Raw genomic sequence first — 26644 nt, 5'->3', positions numbered from 1 at the left:
ATGTTCCTTTTCACTTTTACATTTTTTTGCCTACAATCAACTACAAATTTATGGTAAAATCACCAATCAATTATTTCCTCAACATAACGTGCTCCTAAAAATTTGCACTTTTTCACCACACTTCCACAACTATGATTTACACAATATTTCTAGATCATAGACATAAATTTTACCACATCTACAATAACCAAATAGTTTTGCTCCACCACCCTTCCCCTTTGCTGCTCTTCACCCTTTCTTAATCAAATACACCTTTTTTATTTTAATTTACCTCATTGAAATACTTCCACCAAAAAGAATACCCAACACTTTTTATAACAATTTCTTTTCAACTCTCTTCGCCCAAAAAAACATATATCACAAAATTAACTCTTTAGGTCTCCTTTAATCCATGCACACAAAAAAACTCAATTTTACTCCATAAAAACAACTTGGAACGTTTGGCTTGGCTTCCTTTAAAAATCAAATCATATGTTTGAGTAACACTTGCCCATCAATGACTGCAAGATCGAAAAAGGGCAACTTTGCAAAGACCAAACCCAAGCGTTGGACCCCTTGTTCTCCGCCGCGAGCAGTGAGCTCTGATTCCTCAAGCTCGGAAGATGAGGAGAGCGATTCAGAACCGGACCAAGCGCCTCAGACGATGGATCCGTCCATAGATACTCCTGCGCACACCAATGTCACAGCAATCTCCCATAAACGCGTCCATGAGATCTCCTCTTCTGAATCAGATAAGGAGATCCCCTGATGGAGAATTCCAGTCTTCAAGTTGTTTTAGCTCATACTCCCCAGGATGGCTGGATAAAAGTCAATAAAAAGAAAAGGAAAAAACACCCTGTTGAGGTTTCTGCCCCTGTGGGGTAAAAGTCAGTTTTTCTCGCAAGTTTTTTGTTGTAGCTCCGTGATTGTTTCACTCCTTCGGGACCGAGGTTGATAGTTTCATCATTTCCCAGATTTCTTCCCGGGTTTCTTGTCTCTCATGATTATACTATATTTTACTCAATAGAAATAGTTTAAAACACTGAGGCAAGAATAGTGGTGAATAAATATTCACTTTCAGATGAATTGTAATGAATAAAAGATTCACTTCCACGTGAATTGTGATGCAGGACCTCCAATGAAATTGATTACACTCTACAGCTGCTCGCTTGGTTTAAAAACAACGCCGCGATCAATCGACTGATTCAGTTCTTTCACACGCCAAAAAATTCCCGTCTTGCGCTGACTGGAACAACCATTCCACCTCAGGTCCGCGGCTCATCAACAAATCTCCTCTTCACAGATTCCAGTAGGCGTGGTGGAACTAAATAAAAAAAATACACCGGTCGGAAACGCCCTCGCACGGGGAACAGTTCCCAATTGCTCCACACTAATACATCAGAAAAATTCTGGTGCTCTTTCCACGCTCTTTCATACAACAGTGGATCGGAAGCCACTGAGAGAAAATAGCAGGGAGGCCAGGAATCTCATGAGACATCGTCATAGGTACCACCACAACCCTCACAATGTGTTATTTCTCCCGCCGGTTGACCCATCGTGGGCCTCTGCAACACTCCAATTGTCCGGCTGACCAATTTTGTCCAGAACCTTCAACGACAATGTTGGCATGCCTTCGATCCACACCAGATTTAAAGAACTTTGCACTGCCAATCTATTTGTCGACCAACTTCAACACAATAGCCAGCTTCACTGTAGGCTGAGAAACGACCAAATCACATATCCACGCCGTCGAGCTTTGTCCACCCGCCTGTAATCGATGCAATTGGAATGATCCTCTAGTCGCCGGTCGTTGATTCAGATTCGGGCAACAGTTAGATCAGTAACATTCACATCACTACAAACAAAAGACAAAGGGTTGAGGGAAACAACCCTTTAAGAAAATGGCTTCCAGGTGAATATATAAAAAAATAATGAAAAGTTGTGCGTGTATGTCTGAGAGAGAAATAAATAGATTATTAATTTGTATGTAACTATATAGAATTAGAGAAGTTAAAATGTTATATACAATTAGGGAAATTAAAATGTTATATACAATTAGAGAAATAAAGTAATGATTAATTAATGGTTAAAATAAAAGAATTAACATTAATTTTTATTAGAAAAGAAATCTAAAGTTCAATAATTTTATGTTTGTAATCTAATATTAAAATTATAGAAATAAAGATGTAAACTTGATGATTTAGATTAAGAATCATGAATTAAACTTTTTCGATTGCTAAAATTTTATTTCATGGCATAAGACTTTAATTTTAGAGTTGAAAGATATATATTTATTTATTTTAATTTTCCTAATAAATGTATAATAAAAATATTATGCAATAAATCATCATTATACAAAAGCAATCCAAACTAAATAACACTATAACATAACGTTTACACTAAAACTTCAATGAGAGAACTTCCAAACTGAGAATTTCCATATAACATAACGTTTACACTAAAACTTCAATGAGAGAACTTCCAAACTGAGAATTTCCAAACTTCCAACTTCCTGTGTGTTCTGCATGTGCTTATATTTCTGTGTATTTTGTTTTAGTGTATGTAAGCAGTATTCGTTATGCCTAGAACTAAGCATTTTCCGGGATGAACAGAGGCAGAGGCTTAGCGTTCAACATGATCTCTATCACGCTGCAAGATAGATTAGCAAGAGAATTTTTGTTTCTTTTATTGTGTTTGCAATTTTGGTAATAAATAATTATATCATTTCATTAAATGCGATTTTAAAAATGAAATACAATATGAAATAATGTTGGAAGAATCACCGCACCTCTATAGAATCCCTAATTTCTACCCTGGGGATTTTAGTCACTGTTTGTTACCTTTACCAACACCTGCGGGTTTTGGTGTAACGACAAACCTCCACATGGTATCAGAGCTTGGACCCAGGTTTGATTCCCCCAAGTTGCGTTTGAGGGGAGGTGTTGGAAGAATCACCGCACCTCTATAGAATCCGTAATTTCCACCCTGGGGATCCTAGTTACTAGCTTGTAATGTTTACCAACACCTGCGGGTTTTGGTGTAATGGCAAACCTCCACATGGTATCAGAGCTTGGACCCAGGTTCGATTCCCCCGAGTTGCATTTGAGGGGGGTGTTGGAAGAATCACCTACACCAAATCCTCAGGGTGGAAATTACGGACCAAATCCCCAGGGTGGAAATTACGGATTCTATAGAAGTGCGGTGATTCTTCCAACACCCCCCCTCAAATGCAACTGGGGGGAATCGAACCTGGGTCCAAGCTCTGATACCATTACCCTGGGGATTTGGTGTAGGTGATTCTTCCAACACCCCCCTCAAATGCAACTCGGGATTACGGATTCTATAGAGGTGCATGATTCTTCCAACAAATAATATGTTCTCTTCGGAAGACATATTACAGAAGAGAAGACTCTTCATGTAAATATTACTCTCTCATCACTTTGCTTCTAATTTTTCAATTGTTGCCATGCTTGGATAGTCTCACTTATAAGTTTTGATTATGGTAATGGTTTAGTTTTATTTAATTTATTTGATCCAGCCCTTTTTTTAATCCTTTAGTTTTCTTGGTTGTACTGTAAACTAGATGAAAATCCTTTAGTTTTCTGGGCTGTACTGTAATCTATATGGTATCTTTTGGGTCTTACTACCAAGTCAATCCTGAAAAATTATGTCATGTCTGTGCTTTGTTTCTGCGTGTATATCTCTTTGAGGGACCAAGAGACACATTTCTCAGGATGAAGTAAAGCAGAAGCCTTGAGTTAACCATATTTCCATCGACATCACTAATAGGTGGTGTTAGGGAAGCATTTGGAATTCGCCAAAGTATTCCCAACTGTAGGATATGGGTGAACTAGGTTTTGAAGTTGAGAAAGAATGCGAGGTAGTTCAGTTCGCCTCTGCTTATATAAAATCTCACGCGATTAAATTCACCGTTGAACTGTGTTTATTAGTTAAAGATCTTCATCGACAAGGTTAGCGTTTTCCAATCCTTGTTTTCTCAATATATTTAACTGTTTTTTATGGCCATGTAAAATTCATTACATAATCTTTCCATTAAATTTCTTTGCAGGGATGGGACTGGTATTTAGAAAGGAGAGACGACGAATTTACGAAGGATTGGAGGGGAAGAACATAGTAGAAATGGAGAGTCCATTATTATCTAATAAAAAATTGTCTGCGAGCAGGGATTCTGGATCACGCGACATGGAACTGGATAGAGATTCTCCCGGGGATTATTTTTTTTGAATTGTTGGCTCTCGGAGTCAAGTGGTCTTAGAGGTACGATCATTATGGGGGTATATGGGAGCTGGTAAGGTGTAGTAGCTATTAGTGAGGTGATTGCTCTCACATGGATTGCTAGGAGGGTCGACGTTACACTTTCTGACAATTTCCACTTGGGCCGAGGGGCGTGAGGGCTTTTACCCAGTTGCCTGCTATAAGGCTTATGTACTTGGGGTCGGACATGCGGCCGAGTGGTCCTTCGTGGCAAGGGGGATATATGATTGATGACTTGAAAACAAGTTTACACATCGGACACGTGACCACCGGGGCATTGTTAATACCGGTGAAAACACATGGCGGACATGTTGGGCGCTGGTGGAGATTATGGTACACACCGAACGTGAGGCTCTTTCCCGCAAAACCTCCACTCCGATTATTCGATTGACTATTCCTCTGCACGACATCAAGAGGCTTTCCCGACCAAAAGGGGATCGAAGAGAACAGAAAGGTGACAGGGTGGGGGAAGCTCCTGCTTGAAAACATTACAAGGCATTGAAATCGCTCTCAGGAGAGCCAACGCTCATGCTCGGGGCAGAATCCTTTTGGGAAAGATTGGAGCGGCCGAAATTGAAGGCTCTAGTGGGACTGTGCCACCATTTGAGGATGAATGGTGAACAAATGAAACATTGGGTGGAGACTTGGTGGTTCGATGGTTCCAAGTGTTGAAATATCGTCCAAAGATTAGCTTTCTGTCCAACCGGTGGATCTGTTTCCATTTCCTGAACACAGAGGACTCTGAACTCATTTTTGGCGTCTCCTTGGGTAAACGTAGAGGGGTTCTAGTGCTACAATGATGGAGAGCCAGTTTTAATCCTTCAGAAGACTTCGAGACGAAACCTGGTACGGGAAAAGTTGTCTAGGCTGTCACTGGAGCTTTGGAACGAGGAAACTATTGGCGATATAGCAAATCGTATTGTCATGTTTTACCACTGGGATTGGGGGAGCTTTGGACAACTGGACAAGCGGATGGATTGGGTAATGGCTGAAATGGACTTTGAGAGGGGTTTGCTAGATGGGGAACTTCTTCAATTAATATCTCCATTGATTACTGGGGGATACCCTTCCGCTATCTTATATGTCAGGAGACAGATCATCTGAAACATGTTTGCCCTCAAAGATTCACTGTGGGCGACTATCGCAGCTCGTTTTCAGTAGCTACTACGGAAGGGATGGGTGTCGGGGTTTCTTCCCCAACACATCTGGCTCGTCCTTTTGCAATGAGAACAGGTAACCCTATACATGCAAAAATAAATGATCTACATTCAATTTTACAGCCATATTCTATCACAATTTGTCACATGACATTTCAGATAATACTTGTTTGGGTGGGGAATTTTTTCTTCCGGAACCTGGATATGATTATGATCCCTTGGAATCCTGTAATATGGCTTTGCCTTCATATGGAACAATGGCTCGGACTTGGGGGCAAGGGGATGGAGTAGGGGGTTAATTTGGAACCCACCCCACCACTTAAATATGTCCATATGTCCACCAAAGGACTTAATACCTGGAACTCCGTCGTGGATTCAATGGGTGTCCCGCTCCTTTGGGATAAGGAACTGGAGGAACTATCACTAACCTCATCTTACAGTCTGGAACCCCTTGAAATCAGAAGGTCCTTCTTCCAACCAGGGAAAGGGAAGGTGGCAGTACACCCTCGACCTTCTTTACGCAAGAAGAAATGGGTCATTAAGTACAATAAAATATCTAAGTGTAACCGTTATGTCCCCTTCCTTTTGGAATCAAGTGATACTTTGGAGGATGGCTCATTGGTAGAATCTGAAGAAAATTGTGGGATGTCTCTGTATGGAGAATCCCTCGATGACTAGGTCCTTAGAGGGGATACACCCAACACACAGGTGCCACCATGATCATTATGTCAATGAATATTTGAGTCTTGGGTGTGGCCCTTAAATTTCAAGGACTCAGGGAATTGATATGGGTGTACAAACCCTCCATTATTTTTCTTGAGGAAACCATGTGCAATCGAGAGAGGTCATGGGTTACTATATTGTCTGTCTGTTCTGATTAGTTTGTTTGTGCGTCAGATGCAATTGGACACTCTGGTGGTCTGGGAGCGAAGTGGAACCCAAACCATTTTTCCTTACTTGCATACTGTATTGATGCAGGAATTCTCTTGACTGGACACCTGTTGGGATCCACACATAGAATCTGATTCATAAATATCTATGACCGATATGTTGGCAGGTGGACATTCTGGGAGAATATTGTAGCTTCGAGTATCCTGGGTTTACATTCTATCATTTTATCTGGGGACCTCAACTTTACTGTGGGTAGACAGGAAATTTGGGGGTCAAGGTAAACTATGGACCCTCTACCAAAATTAATTTTGGATATGATGACTTCGTTTGCTCTATGTGACATTCTCCCAGAGTCCATTGCTCTGACATGATAGATGACCGCACTGGGATGGACGGAATTTTGAAGCGACTGAATCGCTTTCTCATCAGTCAATCATTGGTTGGGCGATTGAAGGGGGTCAATTCGATGGTCATCCCATCATTTCCATTCGACCACCAACCAATCATTCTCACATGGAAGGGATGGGGAAGAAAGGGGAACTTCCCATTCAAATTTGACTCCACCTCGTTACTTAATGCGGATTTCAATTCCATGGTGAATGAAGTATGGAGGTGTTCGATCATCCCTACAGCTTGCGGATAGATGGGGAATACTGTCACAAAAATTTGGGATTTAAAAAAATAAGCACGAATATGGATCAAAAAGAAAAAAATTGATGAATTCAAGGTCGTCACAAATATTGACATTGCTCTGCGATACTACAATGACCCCGAAGATCCATTTTTTTCTGGTCCATACAAGAGGAATATCATTGACCTAGAAGGAAAAAAAATAGGATTCTGCTAGCATATGAATCTGAAAGACGATTACAGAGTCGTGCACTATTGGTGGCAGACGGGGACAAAAATACCAAATTCTTTCACGCGTGTGCAAATAACAAGAGACAGAGGAACACAATAAGGGGCATCAAAGGTACATATGGGCAACAACTATTTGATCCAATCGATATAGAACATGATGCACACAAACATTTCAAAATCAAATATGGAGAAAGCGAACAAAATTATGCTTCTCAATGAGAAATCATTGAACACCTGCCCTTATGTTTAAACAGGAGGAGAATGAGATGTTGGGAAGGCCGATCCATAAAGAAGAGATAATGGAGGTTATTTAGGAAAGTATGAAAGAGAAAAGCCTTGGATCAGATATTGGGGGAGTGGAACTATTTCACCATTTCTAGGAACTGATGACCCCTGATATCATTGCAATTGCAGAAGAATATCGAATTAATGGATACATTTCAAGGGCATTGAATGCTACGTTCATTACATTGATACCAAAGAAGGATCACCCCACATATTTATCATACTATAGGCCCATTTCTCTCTGTAATGAAATATACAAGATTATTTCAAAGTTGATTACAATGAGGATCAAGAAGACAATATCCACTTACATCACCCCCGAACAATTTGGATATTTGGATGGAAGAAAAATATAGGATGCTATAGGCATAGCATAGGAATGTCTGCATTCCATGAAGGTTAAAAAAAGGAGGGCGGGCATGATCAAGTTTGACGTGATTAAGGAATATGACTGTATTGATTGGGAGTTTTTCATAATGGTATTTCACAAGGCGGACATTTCTACGAATAACATAGGTTGGATTATGGCATGTATACAAACAACGAACTTTGCCATTATAATAAATGGATTCTCGACCTATTTCTTCAGGGTTCATGGGGACTTTATCAACGCTGTGCATTATTGCCCCTTCTATTTATATTGGTTATGGATTACCTGAGTATCAAGCTAAGAGAGGCAAAAGATAATGGTATAATTAAGGGCATGAAGATAACAAAGAACATACAAGTCACACATCTTATGTTTGTTGACAACCTTATCTTTGGAGGTATGAACAATAATGATGAATGGAGGAGTGTCCACCAGAATATCAGGTCATTTAGTGAGGCATCAAGCCTCTACATGAGTAATAAAAAATCAATATTGATCATGGAAGACATGGAAGACCCACAATGCAAGAAGATTTGTAACTTATTTCGGATTTCTGCGGCTAATTTGAAGGAGGGAATCAAATACATGGGATTCCAATTAAAGGGAAATAAATATTACATCAAATATTAGGAATGGTTGCTGGACAGATTTAACAAAAAAATTACTGGGTGGGCACATAAATGGATTTCCATAGGTGGTCGTTTGACACTAGTCAGATCCGTCCTTCAAAACATCTCGGTGTTCTGGATGCATTTGTTTATGCTACCAATGGAGGTCTATCATAAGATTGATGAGATTATGGTGATTCATCTGGTTAGGTATTGAGTTGAAGGGGAAGATACACCTGGTAAGATGGAAGGCCATAGCTAGACCGATTGCAGTGGGGGGGTGGCGTATTCTGAACACTCACAATTTTAATTGTGCCTTAATCATAAATTTTTTATGGAGGGCTACAAATGATAATGGTATATGGGGTCAAATTATTAGAGAAAAATATATGAAGGGACAAACCCTCTCGATATGGTCAAGGATGGGGGAAAGAAGGTCATCAGGAGCATCATATATCTAGAGGAGCATGTTGAGTCATTGCCATTTGCTGTTGGGGTTTATGCGATGGGCACTCGAGGATGGGGGAAAGAAGGTCATCAGGAGCATCATATATCTAGAGGAGCATGTTGAGTCATTGCCATTTGCTGTTGGGGTTTATGCGATGGGCACTCGAGGATGGAAGACAGGCGGAGGTTGGACTGGATGATTTGGAGGGATTTGTTGAAAATCACTCCCTTTTAGCCGCCCTCCTTAACACACTCCACGACAAGGGCATCTTTAATTATGCACATATCACTGATAGGAACAATCAGTTCACCTCCCAACTGTCTTGGCTGAGGGTTATTTACATTGGTTTGATCGATAACTTGGCTATTGAGTGGGAAGATTTTCTCACAAATTTGTATGATTCAGGTGCTTGCATTGGTGAAGGTGAAGAATGTATGTAGTGGGAAGGCCAAAAAAAAATGGATATCCAAAATTCAATGATATATATAATAATCTTCCATTGGCAGAAAAAAAATTTAAATTCAATTCATGGTTCAAGGTCGCATGGAGGTGGGAGATACCAAGAAACTTCTTTGTTTTGGGTGGTTGGCCATACACAAAAGAGTGCTTACTTGGGATAAATTACAAGGCAAAGGCTTTCAAGGCTCAGGTATATGCTCCATGTGCAGGATGCAGGATGAGGAGGCAGACCATCTATTCATTGGATGTTCATTTTCCACGGAGGTGTGGATAGGGGTGATGGATTTACTTAAGTTAGAGCATTTGGGTACACTACATACACTGGGAAATTTTTTCATCACATGGTCCAAGGACATGCCTAAGCATCACACTCTCCCCTTCTACATCATCTTGATCATATGGCGTAGTCGTAACGCTTGGTTTTTCAAACATAGAAGACCAGTGGTTAGGGAGGTGGTACTAAGACCATCACATATTTCTCTGAGATTACACCCAAGAAGTGATCCAAATGGATCTTAGAAAACCCTCTAAGTCTTCAAACATTCAAAAATTTCGCATAAGAAGAAGTGTTAAAACATTCGGATAACACTATTGGGAGGCAAAAACATGAAGAAATCATTGAAAAATAGAGTATCGGTGGTTTAAAGCAACTTTGAATCGGAGCCCTCGGATTTGGCCGATCAATGGTCCAGATCCAATCGGCGAATCGCAATCGATAGAGGCAAAGGGAGGCTTTCAACGGAGACCACATAGAATATGCAACAACGATCAGCGAGGTCAACAAGGACCGTCGATCAAGCGCGTAGATCGAACGCCCAAGTTGCATCGCAGTATCGCTATTGGAAAATACAAAGGAGCACTTACAATGGCCCGGGGTATGTGCGATGTGCGATTGCGATCGCAATATTGCAGCGGAACATTTCAATGGAGCGGGGCCGACACTAACCATGACTTCGATAGCCAGACTTGATAAAACTATCGACGATATTTGATGATATTTCAAGTCCGGAAACAATGTTTTTCAGTGTAAATCGCATTTTCGTTAAACGAACTAAATACAAGGGATAAAGCGTCAATGAGATATTACGAACCCGAAAGGGTTTATTAATGTCGTTGAATACTATTTCAAGTCCGATATGAGTAGTATTGTAGTGTTTAATGTATTTTTTAATACAAAGGAAACATGCAGGATTTCGGGTAGGCCATGGATGGTAAGTGGTTTGGGCTGGGCTCCGCCCGATCCCATACAATGGTTGCCATGTCTCCAAGCTAAGGAGAGAGAAAACCACCCTCATCAGGCGGTTAACTGCCGTACGAAAGAGCCGCCCGAAATGAACCATAGCCGTTGGATCTGGATCTCCTAGATCAATGGTGGAGATGTGATGCGATTATACAGGTGGAGCCGATAGGAGTTATAAGGCGGATTCATAATATTTGAAGTCCAATGAACAGTGTTTGGTGGACTTTTCCTGTGTTTGAACGTATTTCTCTGTGTAAATAGAGAACGGTAAATTCGAAGGATTTTAAAGGCCCGATGACCATTCCATTACAGTACAGGTGGCCACCATCCCTGAAAGTGTTCAGCAATGATTGCCAACACTTAGAAAGGGATCTGAGTGGATAGAGGTTAGGAAGCCAGAGAGCCCAAGAAGGTGAAATGAACAGACAATGCCGATTGGCTTTAAAGCCACAGACAGAGAGCAAACAGGAACATGGAATGCTGAGACAGAGCAACAGAGACAGAGGTTCAGTAAGGAGAGTCTGTGTACTCAGAAGAGATTTGGGGGATCCAAGTAAAGCGTTATTGTTTTGATTATGTTGTGTGAGGCTCAATTTGAGCTCACTGTTGTAAATTATTTTTTTGAAGACATAATAGAGAGGTCACCACTGAACGCTGGACCAGGAGATGTAGCCCAGAAGTGTTGGGTGAACTCCTTATTAAACATGTTGTGTTTATATGTGTTTATCTATTATGTTTATTTTACTGCTTCATTGTCTATGTATTTCACAATATTATCGATCCATTGCACGAAGTAACATGGGAAAATCCATGCACATGAGTCTGTAATACCTTAATAATTGTTTAAGATCATATATCAAATCAAGTGGTATCAGAGATTTAGGTTTGCTAAGGTTAGACAAGACTGTGTTGGATTGTTGAATGGTAACTAGATCAAAGCTCAAAGTAGGAGAAGGAAAACTTGTTGAGACTAATCCAGAAATTAGAAGAGTCTATCCTAGGACGAGGATGGAAGAACAAACCTCATCAGAATAAAACTCTCAGTTCATGGACAGTTTCATGACCATGAGATCCATGGTGGAAGAGATGTATAGAGAATTTAAGGAAGGCAGAGGCAAAAGCACTTCAACATCTCAAACAGAAAAAGGAGCAGAGGAGCCTCTTCTAGATGGCCATCTAGAATGCAAAAAGAAAGAAGAGAAGCCCTCTCCACCATCTACTCCATCATCACTATCCTCATCATCTTCTTCACATAAAACTAGCCCTGAAAAGAAAAAGAAGAAAGCTGTTGTGGTTAAATTAGATGTCAAATTTGATTTACCAATTTATGATGGTGAATTAAATGCAGAAAATCTAGATAACTGGATTAGACAAATTGATGTATATTTCAAGGTGCAGAACATCAATTTAGAAAGGAGAAAGATTTAGATGGCTAGCCTTCACCTTGGAGGAATTGCCCTAGTGTGGTGGGAAGCCAAGACACAAGTTGATTTGAAGAAGCATGGTAAAATTCTCTCTACCTGGAGTGAATTTGTTTCTGCTATTAAAAAGCAATTCTATCCACTAGCTTATATGCAACAAGCAATGATGAGTTGGCAAACTCTTTGTTAGCTAAAAGGGCAAAGTGTACAAAGACATATCCAAGAATTTAGAAAAATAGCTTTAATTCTAGGCATTTCTCTAGACTCACCTGAAAATTTGTTGAAGTATATAGGTGGTCTACACAGCTATTTGAGGCACACCATTCTCATGTTTAACCCTACTAGCATAGATAAGGTATCTGTTCAAGCTACACATCTAGAGGCTAGAGGCAAGAATGTGAACCCAAAGATTGGGGGATCATCAAAACCCACTGCAAGCAAGAAAAAGGAAAAGAAGAAGCAAAAATGAAAGGAGAGGAAGACAAACACTGTACAAAAGGACAAACCTTCATGCACTCACTGCAAGAATGATGGGCATGATGATGAACACTGCTGGTCTTTGCATCCAGAGCTGAAACCCAAGAAGTTCGGTGGTAAGAAGAAGAAGACTGCTACTACTATTCAAAAATATTTGGGGTCAGACTCAGGTGATGAAAAAACAGTCACAGCCATAGGTATAAACGGTAAAAATTCTGAAGCATCTACTAGTAATTCTGCTCAATCTATTGATAATGAAGACAATGAGAGGGAAAGACATGAGCTTTTTCATATTTGAGTTATTTCCAAGCATCAAAATATTGATACTTTATTTGATAGTGGTTCACAAGTAAACTTGATTTCTGAAACAATTGTAAAGAAGTTGGGCTTACCGACAACACATCACAAGAAGACATATCCATTAGGTGGGGTATGTGATAAAGCAAAGCTACAAGTGACTAAACAATGTAAACTTAGGTTTGCTATTGGGTAAACTTTTGTAGATGAGGTTGAGTTAGATATAGTTCCCTTGGATATATGTGGTATTGTTTTAGGAAGTCCTTACTTGTATGATAGAAAAGCCATTTTCTATAGAGCTGAAAATAAGTATCAACTCACAAAAGATGGAATAGAATATATTGTAAGAGCTCATCAGCTCAAAAATAACTACACTCTCATAAACTCAAGGCAGATGAAAACAATTGTAAATTCATGGAAGAAATTTTTACTAAATGTTGTAAAGGAAAAGACCCCTGATAAAACCAATGCATTTGAAGGCTGTGATGCTAAACAGAAAGCTGATTTAGAAAACGTTGTTTCAGAATATGTTATCTTATTTCAAGAACCTAAAGGTCTGCCACCCAAAAGGGAAATAGTACATGATATTCATTTGCAACAAGAAGCTCCATTTCCTAACATCGAAATGTATAGGTTATCCGCTTTAGAGAATGCAGATATCAAGAAGTAGGTACAGGAGCTACTTGAAAAAGGGTTCATAAGGCCAAACATATCACCATGTGGATCTTCAATTGTGTTGGTAAGAAATAAAGATGGCTCGTGGAGGATGTACATTGATTATAGATCACTGAATAAAATAACGATCAAGAATCATTATCCTCTTCCTCGCATTGATGATCTATTGGATCAGTTGAAGGAATTTGTTTACTTTTCCAAGTTGGACTTGCATAGTGGCTATCATCAGGTCAGAGTAGCAGAACAAGATGCATGGAAGACTGCTTTCAAAACAAAGCAAGGGCTCTATGAATGGCCAGTTATGCTTTTTGGCTTAACTAATGCTCTTGCCACTTTCATGAGAGTTATGAATGATGTACTCATACCTTTTATTGATGATTTTGTAATTGTATATTTAGATGACATTCTTGTTTTCAGTAAAACATGGGAAGAACATTTAAAGCATGTAAATCAAACTCTAGATGTTTTGAAAAGAGAAAATCTCTATGTTAAGTTATCAAAATGTGAATTTTGAAAAACATCTTTGAATTATTTGGGTCATATTGTAGGGGGTGGTGAATTGAAGATAGATCCCTCTAAGGTTGAAGTCATTGTGAACTGGCCTAAACCCAAATCTGCTACAGAAGTTAGGAGCTTCCTAGGAGCAGCACAATATTGGAGAAAGTTTATTGCTAACTTTTCCTTGATTGCAGCTCCCCTACATGCTTTAACGGGATTGAACAAGGTGTTTTAGTGGGGAGGCAAACAGTAGAAAGCCTTCGACACCTTGAAAGAAAATATTAGTACAACACCAGTACTGGCATTGTCAGATTTTCAAAGACTATTTGAGATTGAAAAAGATGCCAGTGACTATGCCATGGGAGCAGTGTTGATGCAACATGGTAAACCCATATGTTATCATTCTAAGACATTTAATTCTGCATTAGTTAATTATCCCACATATGATAAAGAATTATATGCATTAGTACAGAGTGTGAAAAAGTGGAAACATTACCTAATGGGCAAAGAAACAGTTATACATACTGATCATCAACCACTTCAATATTTGCACTCACAAACTAAATTGCAGCAATCAAGACACTATAGGTGGATGGGTTTTCTACAACAGTTTCATCTTGTCATCAGATATAAGAAAGACATAGACAATAAGGTTGCAGATATGTTATCCAGACCAATCATAAATGCATCTACTATACTTAAGCATAACTCAGTATTGCATGGAAGCTACATTGAACAATATGCTCAATATGTAGATTTTAAAGATGCATATGCAACCTTAAGTCATGGCAAACAAGTAGAATAATTGGATTATCATGTTAAGGACCAACTTTTATATCATTTGGGAAAGTTATGCATTCCTCAAACTGAAAGAGTTAACATAATCTGATAGGCACACACTTCTCTAATATCAAGTCATTAGGTGTAAGTAAAACAGTTGCACAGCTGCAAAGATTCTGCTATTGGCCAAGAATGCATGAAACCGTTTCTAGATATATTAAAGGGTGTACCATGTGTGCTAGAAGCAAGCCCAACAATAAAAAAAATAGGCTTGTACACTCCACTTCCAGTCCGTTCTCATCCTTGGGAAAGTGTTTCCATGAACTTTGTTGGGGTATTGCCAAAGTCTAGAAATGGTCATGATTATTTATATGTTATTATGGATAGGTTTAGAAAAATGTATATTTTAATACCTTGTAACAAGCAGATTACAGTTGAACAAACATAAAAGTTGTTCTTTCAACATGTATGGGTTCATTTTGGGTTACCCACTTCTATTGTATCTGATCAAGATTCTCGATTTGTTGGGAAGTTTTGGTCAAGTCTATGGGCACTGATGGACACCAGACTGAAGAAGAGCACAACTTTTCATGCACAAACAGATGGGCAAATAGAAGTGGTCAACAGGACAGTGATCCAGTTGCTCAGAGGCTATTGCAGCAAACATCCCAAGCTTTGGAATGAACATTTGTGTTATGTGCAACATGCTTACAACCATGCTAAACATTCTTCTACACAGAGATCTCCTTTTGAGACTTGTTTTGGTCTTACACCAAGGTCTCCCTTGGATTTTGCCTTTAGTAAAGACATAGTAGTTGATGGACACAATGATTTTGACAAAGCAACCAAGTTCATTGAACAGATCCAAGAAATTCACCAGGCAGTGGAGGAATAACTGGAAAAGAGCCAAGCCAAGTACAAGCCAAGGCATGATAAGCATCAAATTGAGCATAGCTTCCAAGTTGGTGATCAAATCTAGTTGTACATCAGCAAAGACACAATGCAAGGTGAAGGTAAAAAGTTGAAGCCAATAAGGTATGGGCCTCTCAAGATACTTGAGAAAATTGGTGAGAATGATTTTCACCTTCATTTGCCAGCATACATGCACATCTATTCAGTAGTTAATGTAGAGAACTTGAGAATGTTTGAACTTTTATTGATTGAATATCCCGAAGAGCAAAGTCAGTTGCCTTCTATTGATGATCTGTTGCCTAAATATCTCAATGAGTTGCAGGAAGTTACAGTTCTGGACAAGAAGGTGAGAACTACGTGCAGAGGGGATGTTGAGTACCTCAGAATCAGACTCAAAGGTTCAAAACCAAGCAGTGAAAAATGGATAGAGATTGGACAAATGAGGAAGTTGTATCCTCACTTGATTGATGCTTAAAAACCAACTTTTGGTGGTCCAAAATCCTTTTTCAGTGGGAAGGCGTGATCCAAATGGATCCTAGAAAACCCTCTAAGTCTTCAAACATTAAAAACTTTCACATAAGAATAAGTGTTAGAATAGTCGGATAACACTATCAGAAGGCAAAAACATGAAGAAATCCTTGAAAAACAGAGTATCAGCAATTTAAAGCAAATTTGAATCGGAGCTGTCAGATCTGGCGATCAATGGTCCAGATCCGATTGGTGAATCACAATTGGCGGAGGCAAAGGGAGGTTATCGACAAAGACCACATAGAATATGTGACAGTGATTAGCGGTGTCAACAAGGTCCGTCGATCAAGTGCGCAGATCAATGGCCCAAGTTGCATCGCAGTATCACTATCAGCAAATATAAAGGAGCACTTACAACGGCCTAGGGTATGTGCGATGTGTGATTGCGATTGCAACATGGCATCAGAGCATTTCAATGGATCAGGGCCGATAATAACCATGACTGCAATAGCTGGACCCGATAAAACTATGGATGATATTTGATAATATTTCAAGTCCGGAAACAACGCTTTTTCAGTGTAAATCGCATTTTCGTTAAACAAATGAAATACAAGGGATAAAGCGCCGATGCGATATTACAGACCTGAAAGGGTTTATTAATGTCGTTGAATACTATTTCAAGTCTAATATGAGTGGGATTGCAGTGTTTAATGTATTTTTTTAATACAAAGGAAACAAGCAGGATTTTAGGTAGGCTGTGGATGGTAAGTGGTTTAGGTCGGGCTGCGCCCGATCCCATACAATGGCTGCCATGTGTCCAGGCTAAGGAGAGAGAAAACCAACCTCATCAGGTGTTTAACCTCTGTACGAAAGAGCCACCCGAAATGAACCATAGTCATTGGATCTAGATTTCCCAAATCAATAGTGGAGATGTGATGGGATTATATAGGCGGACCTGATAGGAGTTATAAGGGAGATTCATAATATTTGAAGTCCGATGAACAGTTTTTGGTGGACTTTTTCTATGTTTTAATGTATTTCTCAGTGTAAATAGAGAACGGTGATTTTGAAGGATTTCAAAGGCCCGATGACCATTCCGTTATAGTACAGGGGGCCACCATCCCTAAAAGTGTTCAACAATGATTGCTAACACTTAGAAGGGATCTAAGCGGACAGAGGAGGGGAAGCCAAAGAGCCTGAGAAGGTGAAATGTACAGACAGCTTCGATTGGCTTTAAAGCCACAGACAAAGAGAAAACAGGAACATGAAGTGCTAATACAGAGCAACAAAGACAGAGGTTCAGTAAGGAGAGTCTGTGTACTCAGAAGAGACTTGGGGGATCCAAGTAAAGCCTTATTGTTTTGATTCTACTTTTTGAGGATCAATTTGAGCTCACTGTTGTAAAATTCTGTTTTGAAGACATAATAAAGAGGTCATCACTGAAGGCTGGACCAGGAGACGTAGCCTAGCAGTGTTGGGTGAACTCCTTATTCAACCTGCTGTGTTTATATGTGTTTATCTATTATGTTTCTTTTACTACTTCATTTTCTATGTATTTTGCAATCTTATCGATCCATTGCACAAAGTAACATAGGAAACTCCATGCACATGAGTCTGTAATACCTTAATAATTGTCTAAGATCATATATAAGATCAAGTGGTATCAGAGCTTTAGGTTTTCTAAGGTTATACAAGCTTTTGTAGGATTGTTGAATGCTAACTAGATCAAAGCTCAAACTGGGAGAAGTAAAACTTGTTGAGACTAATCCAGAAATTGGAAGAGTCTATCCTAGGAAGAGGATGGTAGAACAAACCTCATCATAATCAAACTCTCAGTTCATCGACAGTTTCATGACCATGAGAGCCATGGTGGAAGAGATGTATAGAGAATTTAAGAAAGGCAGAGGTGAAAGCACTTCAGCATCTCAAAAAGAAAAAGGAGCAGAGGAACCTCTTCTAGATGGCCATCCAGAAGGCAAAAAGAAAGAAGAGAAGCCCTCTCCACCATCTACTCCATCATCACCATCCTCATCATCTTCTTCACATAAAACTAGCCCTAAAAAGAAAAAGAAGAAAGTTGTGGTGATTAAATTAGATGTTAAATTTGATTTACCAATTTATGATGGTGAATTAAATGTAGAAAAGCTAGATAACTGGATTAGACAGATTGATGTATATTGCAGGGTGCAAAACATCAAGTTAGAAAGGAGAAAGTTTTACCTGGCTAGCCTTCGCCTTGGAGGAACTGCCCTAGTGTGGTGAGAAGGCAAGACACAAGTTGATTTGAAGAAGCATGGTAAAATGCTTTCTAACTAGAGTGAATTTGTTTCTACCATTAAAAAGAAAGTCTATCCACTAGCTTATATGCAACAAACAATGATGAGTTGGAAAACTCTTTGCCAGCTGAAAGGGCAAAGTGCACAAAGCTATACCCAAGAATTTAGAAAAAGAGCTTTAATTCTAGGAATTTCTCTAGACTCACCTGAAACTTTGTTGAAGTATATAGGTGGTCTACACAGCTATTTGAGGCACACCATTCTCATGTTTAACCCTACTAGCATAAATGAGGTATCTGTTCAGGCTACACATCTAGAGGCTAGAGGCAAGATTGTGAACCCAGAGATTGGGTTATCATCAAAACCCAGTACAAGCAAGAACAAGGAAAAGAAGAAGAAAAAATGGAAGGAGAGGAAGACAAACACTGTACAAAAGGACAAACCTTCATGCACTCAGTACAAGAAGGATCGGCATGATGATGAACACTGCTGGTCTTTGCATTCGGAGCTAAAACCCAAGAAATTTGGTGGTAAGAAGAAGAAGACTGCTGCTACTATTCAAAAAGATTTGTGGTCAGACTCAGGTGATGAAACAACAACCACAGCCACAGGTATAAAAGGTAAAAATTCTGAAGCATCTACTAGTAATTCTGCTCAATCTATTGATAATGAAGACAATGAGAGGAAAAGACATGAGCTTTTTCATATTAGAGTTATTTCCAAGCATCAAAAGATTGATACTTTATTTGATAGTGGTTCACAAGTAAACTTGATTTCTGAAACAATTGTAAAGAAGTTGGGCTTACTGACAACACATCACAAGAAGCCATATCCATTAGGTTGGGTATGTGATAAAGCAAAGCTACAAGTGACTAAACAATGTAAACTTAGGTTTGCTATTGGGTCAACTTTTGTAGATGAGGTTGAGTTAGATATAGTTCCCTTGGATATATGTGGTATTGTTTTAGGAAGTCCTTACTTGTATGATAGAAAAGCCATTTTCTATAGAGCTGAAAATAAGTATCAACTCACAAAAGATGGAATAGAATATATTGTAAGAGCTCATCAGCTCAAAAATAACTACACTCTCATAAACTTAGGGCAGATGAAAATAATTTTAAATTCATGCAAAATTTTTTTACTAATGGTTGTTAAGGAAAAGACCCCTGATAAAACCAATGCATTTGAAGGCTGTGATGCTAAATAGAAAGCTGATTTAGAAAAAGTTGTTTCAGAATATGATATCTTATTTCAAGAACCTAAAGGTCTACCACCCAAAAGGGAAATAGTACATGATATTCATTTGCAGCAAGATGCTCCATTGCCTAACATCAAAATGTATAGGTTGTCCGCTTTAGAGAATGCAGAGATCAAGAAGTAGGTACAAGAGCTACTCGACAAAGGGTTCATAAGGCCAAGCACATCACCATGTGGATCTCCAATTGTGTTGGTGAGAAAGAAAGATGGCTCATGGAGGATGTGCATTGATTACATAGCACTGAATAAAATAATGATCAAGAACCGTTATCCTCTTCCTTGCATTGATGATGTATTGGATCAGTTGAAGGAAGTTGTTTACTTTTCCAAGTTGGACTTGCGTAGTGGCTATCATCAGGTTAGAGTAGCAGAACAAGATGCATGGAAGGTTGTTTTCAAAACAATGCAAGGTCTGTATGAATGGCTAGTTATGCCTTTTGGCTTAACTAATGCTCCTCCCACTTTCATGGGAGTTATGAATGTACTCAGGCCTTTTATTGATGATTTTGTAATTGTATATTTAGATGACATTCTTGTTTTTAGTAAAACATGGGAAGAACATTTAAAGCATGTAAAGCAGACTCTAGATGTTTTGAAAAGAGAAAATCTCTATGTTGAGTTATCAAAATGTGAATTTGGCAAAACATCTTTGAATTATTTGGGTCATATTGTAGGGGGTGGTGAATTAAAGATAGATCGCTCTGAGGTTAAAGTCATTGTGAACTGGCCTAACCCAAATCTGCTGCAGAAGTTAGGAGCTTCCTAGGAGCAGAACAATATTGGAGAAAGTTTATTACTAGCTTTTCCTTGATTGTAGCTCCCCTACATGCTTTAACAGGATTGAACAAGGTGTTTCAGTGGGGAGGCAAATAGCAGAAAGCCTTCGACACCTTGAAAGAGAAATTTAGTATAGCATAAGTACTAGCATGCCAGATCTTCAAAGACCATTTGAGATTGAAACAGATGCCAGTGACTATGCCATGGGAGCAGTGTTGATGCAACATGGTAAACCCATATGTTATCATTCTAAGACATTTAATTCTGCAGTAGTTAATTATCCCACATATGATAAGGAATTGTATCCATTAGTACAGAGTGTGAAAAAGTGGAAACATTACCCAATGGGCAAAGAAATAGTTATACATACTACTCATCAACCACTTCAATATTTGCATTCACAAACTAAATTGCAGCAATCAAGACACTATAGGTGCATGGGTTTTCTACACTAGTTTCATCTTTTCATTAGATATAAGAAAGGAAAACACAATAAGGTTGTAGATATGTTATCCAGACCAATCATAAATGCATCTACTATACTTAAGCATAACTCAGTATTGCATGGAAGCTACATTGAACAATATGCTCAAAATGTAGATTTTAAAGATGTATATGCAACCTTAAGTCATGGCAAACAAGTAGAAGAATTGGATTATCATGTTAAGGACCAACTCTTATATCATTTGGGAAAGTTATGCATTCCTCAAACTGAAAGAGTTGACATAATCTGAGAAGCACACACTTCTCTAATATCAGGTCATTTTGGTGTAAGTAAAACAGTTGCACAGCTGCAAAGATTTTGATATTGGCCAAGAATGCATGAAACAATTTCTAGATATATTAAAGGGTGTACCATGTGTGCTAGAAGCAAGCCCAGCAATAGAAAACTAGGCTTGTACACTCCACTTCTAGTCCCTTCTCATCCTTGGGAAAGTGTTTCCATGGACTTTGTTGGGAGATTGCCAAAGTCTAGAAAAGGTCGTGATTATTTATATGTTATTGTGGACAGGTTTAGCAAAATGTGTATTTTAATACCTTGTAACAAGAAGATTACACCTGAACAAACAACAAAGTTGTTCTTTCAGCATGTATGGGTTCATTTTGGGTTACCCACTTGTATTGTATCTTATCAAGATTCCCGATTTGTTGGGAAGTTTTGGTCAAGTCTATGGGAGCTGATGGACACTAGACTGAAGAAGAGCACACCTTTTCATCCACAAACAAATGGCGAAACAGAAGTGGTCAAAAAGAGAGTGATCCAGTTGCTCAGAGGCTATTATAGCAAACATCCCAAGCTCTGGGATGAAAATTTGTGCTATGTGCAACATGCTTACAACCGTGCTAAACATTCTTATACATAGAGATCTCCTTTTAAGGCTTGTTTTGGTTTTAAACCAAGGTCTCCCTTGGATTTTTTCTTTAGTAAATACATAACAGTTGATGGACACAGTGATGTGGACAAAGCAACCAAGTTCATTGAACATATCCAAGAAATTCACCACGTAGTGCAGGAACAACTAGAAAAGAGCCAAGCCAAGTACAAGGCAAGGCATGATAATCATCGAATTGAGCATAGCTTCCAAGTTGGTGATCAAGTCTGGTTGTACATCAGCAAAGATAGAATAAAAAGGTGAAGGTAAAATGCTGAAGCTAATAAGGTATGGGTCTTTCAAGATACTTGAAAAAATTGGTGAGAATGCTTTTCTTCTTGATTTTCCAGCTTACATGTACATCTGTTCAATAATTAATGCAGAGAACTTGAGATTGTTTGAACCTTCATTGATTGAAGATCCAGAAGAGCAAAGTCAGTTGCCTTCTATTGATGATATGTTGCCTAAATATCTCAATGAGTTGCAGGAAGATATAGTTTTGGACAGGAAGATGAGAACTATGCACAAAGGGGATGTTGAGTACCTCAGAATCGGACCCAAAGGTTCAAAACCAAGCAGTGCAAAATGGATAGAGATTGGACAAGTGAGGAAGCCATATCCTCACTTGATTGATGCTTGAAAACCAACTTTTGGTCGTCCAAAAGATTTTTTCAGTGGGAAGGCGTGATCCAAATGAATCCTAGAAAACCCTCTAAGTCTTCAAACATTCAAAACTTTCGCATAAGAAGAAGTGTTAGAACAGTCGGATAACACTATCGGGAGGTAAAAACATGAAGAAATCAATGAAAAACAGAGTATTGGCAGTTTAAAGCAACTTTCAATCGGAGCCGTCAGATCTAGCCAATCAACGGTCTAGATCTGATTGACGAATCGCAATCGGCGGAGGCAAAGGGAGGCTATCGGCAAAGACCACATAGAATATCGGGGTCAACAAGGACTGCCGATAAAGCACGTAGATCGATGGCCCAAGTTGCATCGCAGTATTGCTATCAGTAAATACAAAGGCTTACAATGGCCCGGGGTATGTGCGATGTGCGATTGCGATTGCAACATCCCATCGGAACATTTCAATGGAGTGGGGCTGATAATAACCATGACTGTCATAGTTGGACCCGAGAAAAATATGGACAATATTTGATAATATTTCAAGTCTGGAAACAATGCTTTTTCAGTGTAAATCACATTTTCATTAAACAAACAAAATACAATGGATAAAGCGTCGATGCGATATTACAGACCAGAAAGGGTTTATTAATGTCGTTGAATACTATTTCAAGTCCGATATGAGCGAGATTGCAGTGTTTAATGTATTTTTTTTATACAAAGGAAACAGGCAGGATTTCGGGTAGGTCGTGGACGGTAAGTGGTTTGGGCTGGGCTCCGCCCAATCCCATACAATGGTTGCCACATGTCTACGCTAAGGAGAGAGAAAACCACCCTCATCGGGCGGTTAACCCTCGTACGAAAGAGTTTCCCAAAATGAACCATAGCCATTGGATTTGGATCTCCCAGATCAACGGTGGAGATGTGATGCAATTATACAGGTAGACTCGATAGGAGTTATTAGGCGGATTCATAATATTTGAAGTCAAATGAATAGTGTTTGGTGGACTTTTCTTGTGTTTGAACATATTTCTGTGTAAACAGAGAACGATGATTTTGAAGGATTTGAAAGGCATGATGACTATTCTATTACAGTATAGGTGGCCACCATCCCTGAAAGCGTTCAGTAATGATTGATAATGCTCAGAAAGGGATCTGAGCGGATAAAGGTCGGGAAGCCAGAGAGCCTGAGAAGGTTAATTGAACAGATAGCACTGATTGGCTTTAAAGCCACAGATATAGAGCAAATAAGAACAGGGAGTGCTGAGACAGAGCAACAGAGGCAAAAAGTCAGTAAGGAGAGTCTGTGTACTCATAAGAGACTTGGGGGATCCAAGTAAAGCCTTATTGTTTTGATTCTGTTGTGTGAGGCTCAATTTGAGCTCACCGTTGTAAAATTCTATTTTGAATACATAATAGAGAGGTCACCACTGAAGGCTGGACCAGGAGACATAGCCCAGGAGTGTTGGGTGAACTGCTTATTAAACCTGTTATGTTTATATGTGTTTATCTATTATGTTTCTTTTACTGCTTCATTGTCTATGTATTTCGCAATCTTAGCGATCCATTGCACAAAGTAACATAGGCAAATCCATGCACAAGAGTTTGTAATACCTTAATAATTGTCTAAGATCATATATCAGATCGAGAAGGTAGTGGTAAAAATAAACAAGATAATATATAAGAACATTACGACGATCTATCCGAAGGGATATTTTTATGGGGTTAGCCAATAGAGAAGATGTGGATTTGGGGCTGTCATTATTCTGGAGTCAGGGTGATTCTACCATTCCTGGTGGAAGGGAGGTTGAGGGACAAAGAGTAGAGCTGAGATCATTGCACTCTAGGGTGTCCTCAACTTTGCAAAATGGTTGGGATTGGAAAAAATATTTGTTCATGGAGATGCTACTATTATAATTATTTGGGTCAAAGAATACACTTTTTTTCAGTGCCCATATTTGGTCGAACTGGATGAGCTGCATCAGAATCCCAGAATCTACCTTTCATAGCATTACATACGCACATATCTACAGAGAACCGAATTAGGTAGCTGATCTTCTTTGAAAGAGGGGTATCGACTCAAAGAAAGGTAAGTATCATTTCGTGGCATATGTGTAGGAAATACTTAGGAGCGGCTGGGTGTATCAACACTAATTAGGGAATACATTCCATATTTTTTATGAAAAATGTTGTTCCTTCCTAGGCTGGTAAAACCTTTTTGTTGATAAACATGAGCTGGTAAGGAAAACTTATTTCTATTTTGTAACTATGAATAAGTAGAATATAGTAGCACTCTCACATATAAGATAGGGAATCTATGCATACTGAGGCATTGGTATGGAAATTTACTGGCAAATTTTGTACAAGAAATATGATAAAATACTCATTGTTACAGATAGGAATCCAAGAGAAAATGTATGGATATCTATAGCGAATGCACTCTCTTTTTATTAATGAAAGGAAACCGTTTTTTCGTATTGAAAAAAATATCTAATAGGTGGTGTGAGTTGATCTACTTCTTTCTGCTATTGCCCTCTTGAATAGGTAGTGTGAGCTCAAATCTATTTCTTACCTTTTGTGATTACAATTTTTCCATAATGAATGACATAATATGGCATGATATGTTGCTTTCTTCTATTCAAGGAAGACGACACTCCAAGAGAGAGAAGAGAGCACTGCTCTAGAAGGTACATCCCTTTCCATTCTTTGTTTTATGTTTTTTTCTTTAAATTTATTTTCCTTTAAATTTGGATTTTAACTTTTTATATCTGCCCCCGCCCCCCTCCATTTCACTTTATTTCTCCTACATCCTTCTGTCTTTGATCTGTTTAGCAAACTTGAATGCGATGGAAAAATTACAAGTAATATTTTTTGTATTTTGCGTAATGGATCACTTTACAAAACGCATAAAATAATGATTTTTGAACTTAGTTAACAACAATAACATAGATAGTATACCATATCAGAAACACATAACATAAAAAATGATAAAGGAGTTCACCTCTCTCTTGGGCTACATCTCTTGGTCCAGCTTCCAATGTTAGGCCTCTTTCATTAAGTGCTCAAACTTGAGTTTACATCCACTTACAATGCTCATAATGTAAATATTATGTCTCCAATAACTTCATAACAATAAAAAACCCCTATTTTAACTTTTGTTGGGCTAAATTTAGCAAAAAACTGAAGAATTTATGCTCTCTCTAAGTTTTCCCTACTAACTCATCTACAAACTACACTGGACTCCTAACCATCCTACCAAGTATTTCTTTTGAGGGTGTGTCGAGCGACAATTTCACCAGTTTCCAATGAGATTCATGCCGAATTGGGTGCAAAATGTCAGTTACTTTAATTGGCTAATAAGGCTTGTAGTGGAAAATTGTGGCCACATGGGGCCATGTGCCTAGGGGCTGGGGATAACCGCTTGCCCTTGTCGGTATAGCCCCCTGTCTCTTCATCGGTTGGTTCCATCGAGCCCATAAAAATAGGGGTTGTTCCTATTTTTCCACACCCGAACTCCAAATTTTGCGCAAAGTGCTCTCCTATGGTAGCATGTCGTTACATGCTCCATGGTGACTATGGGTTGGTCCCAAAACTTTGCCCCAACTGTTAATACCTCGTGCATTTGGCTTATGGTCTAGTGGGTGGTAATTGCGGGTGACAAAATCATGGGTTGGGGCTAAGCTCGAGCCCTCGAATCCCCTGCCTATGGTCTCGTGGGCATGGGGTGATCGGGGTCTAGGGCTTAGCCCCAACCTTGTCCCCCAATACAAATTCGGTTATATGTTAAATAAAAATGTGCCACCATAACTATTAAGTACCACCATGGACCCTGGTGGTAAGGCATTGCACTATTGATCTGAAGGTCTTGTGTTTGATTTCGGTCAGTTGTTGTTCGACCATAACAAAATTTTAATGAACCCCAGGGTGCCATGTGGCAGCCCATGATTGTGCCACATGGCATCCCACCATTGGCCCACATTACAATCTCAACCACCGATCAAAACCACCAAAATTCAAACCAATCAAAATACGAAGTTTGGAAACCAGTAATTGGCACAAGTTGTACAGTAAGCTTGTCTAGCCACCCTACCTAGTCAACGTATGGACTGCCCAGTCAGTAGTCCTGCATCCAAGCTGCAAAATTTTTACCTATTTGGGAAAATGATTAGAACGCGATATCAGGAGCATACGATATCAGTTTTGAGTGATTCAAGTTGTGTTGGATTCAGGTGGTCA

Source organism: Pinus tabuliformis, chromosome J, assembly GCF_031772625.1.
Source record: "Pinus tabuliformis cultivar Carrire ecotype Pingquan chromosome J, CPIR1, whole genome shotgun sequence".
NCBI classification, from domain to species: domain Eukaryota; kingdom Viridiplantae; phylum Streptophyta; class Pinopsida; order Pinales; family Pinaceae; genus Pinus; species Pinus tabuliformis.
The sequence above is the reverse complement of the archived record's forward strand: the minus strand, read 5'-3'. Positions refer to the sequence as shown.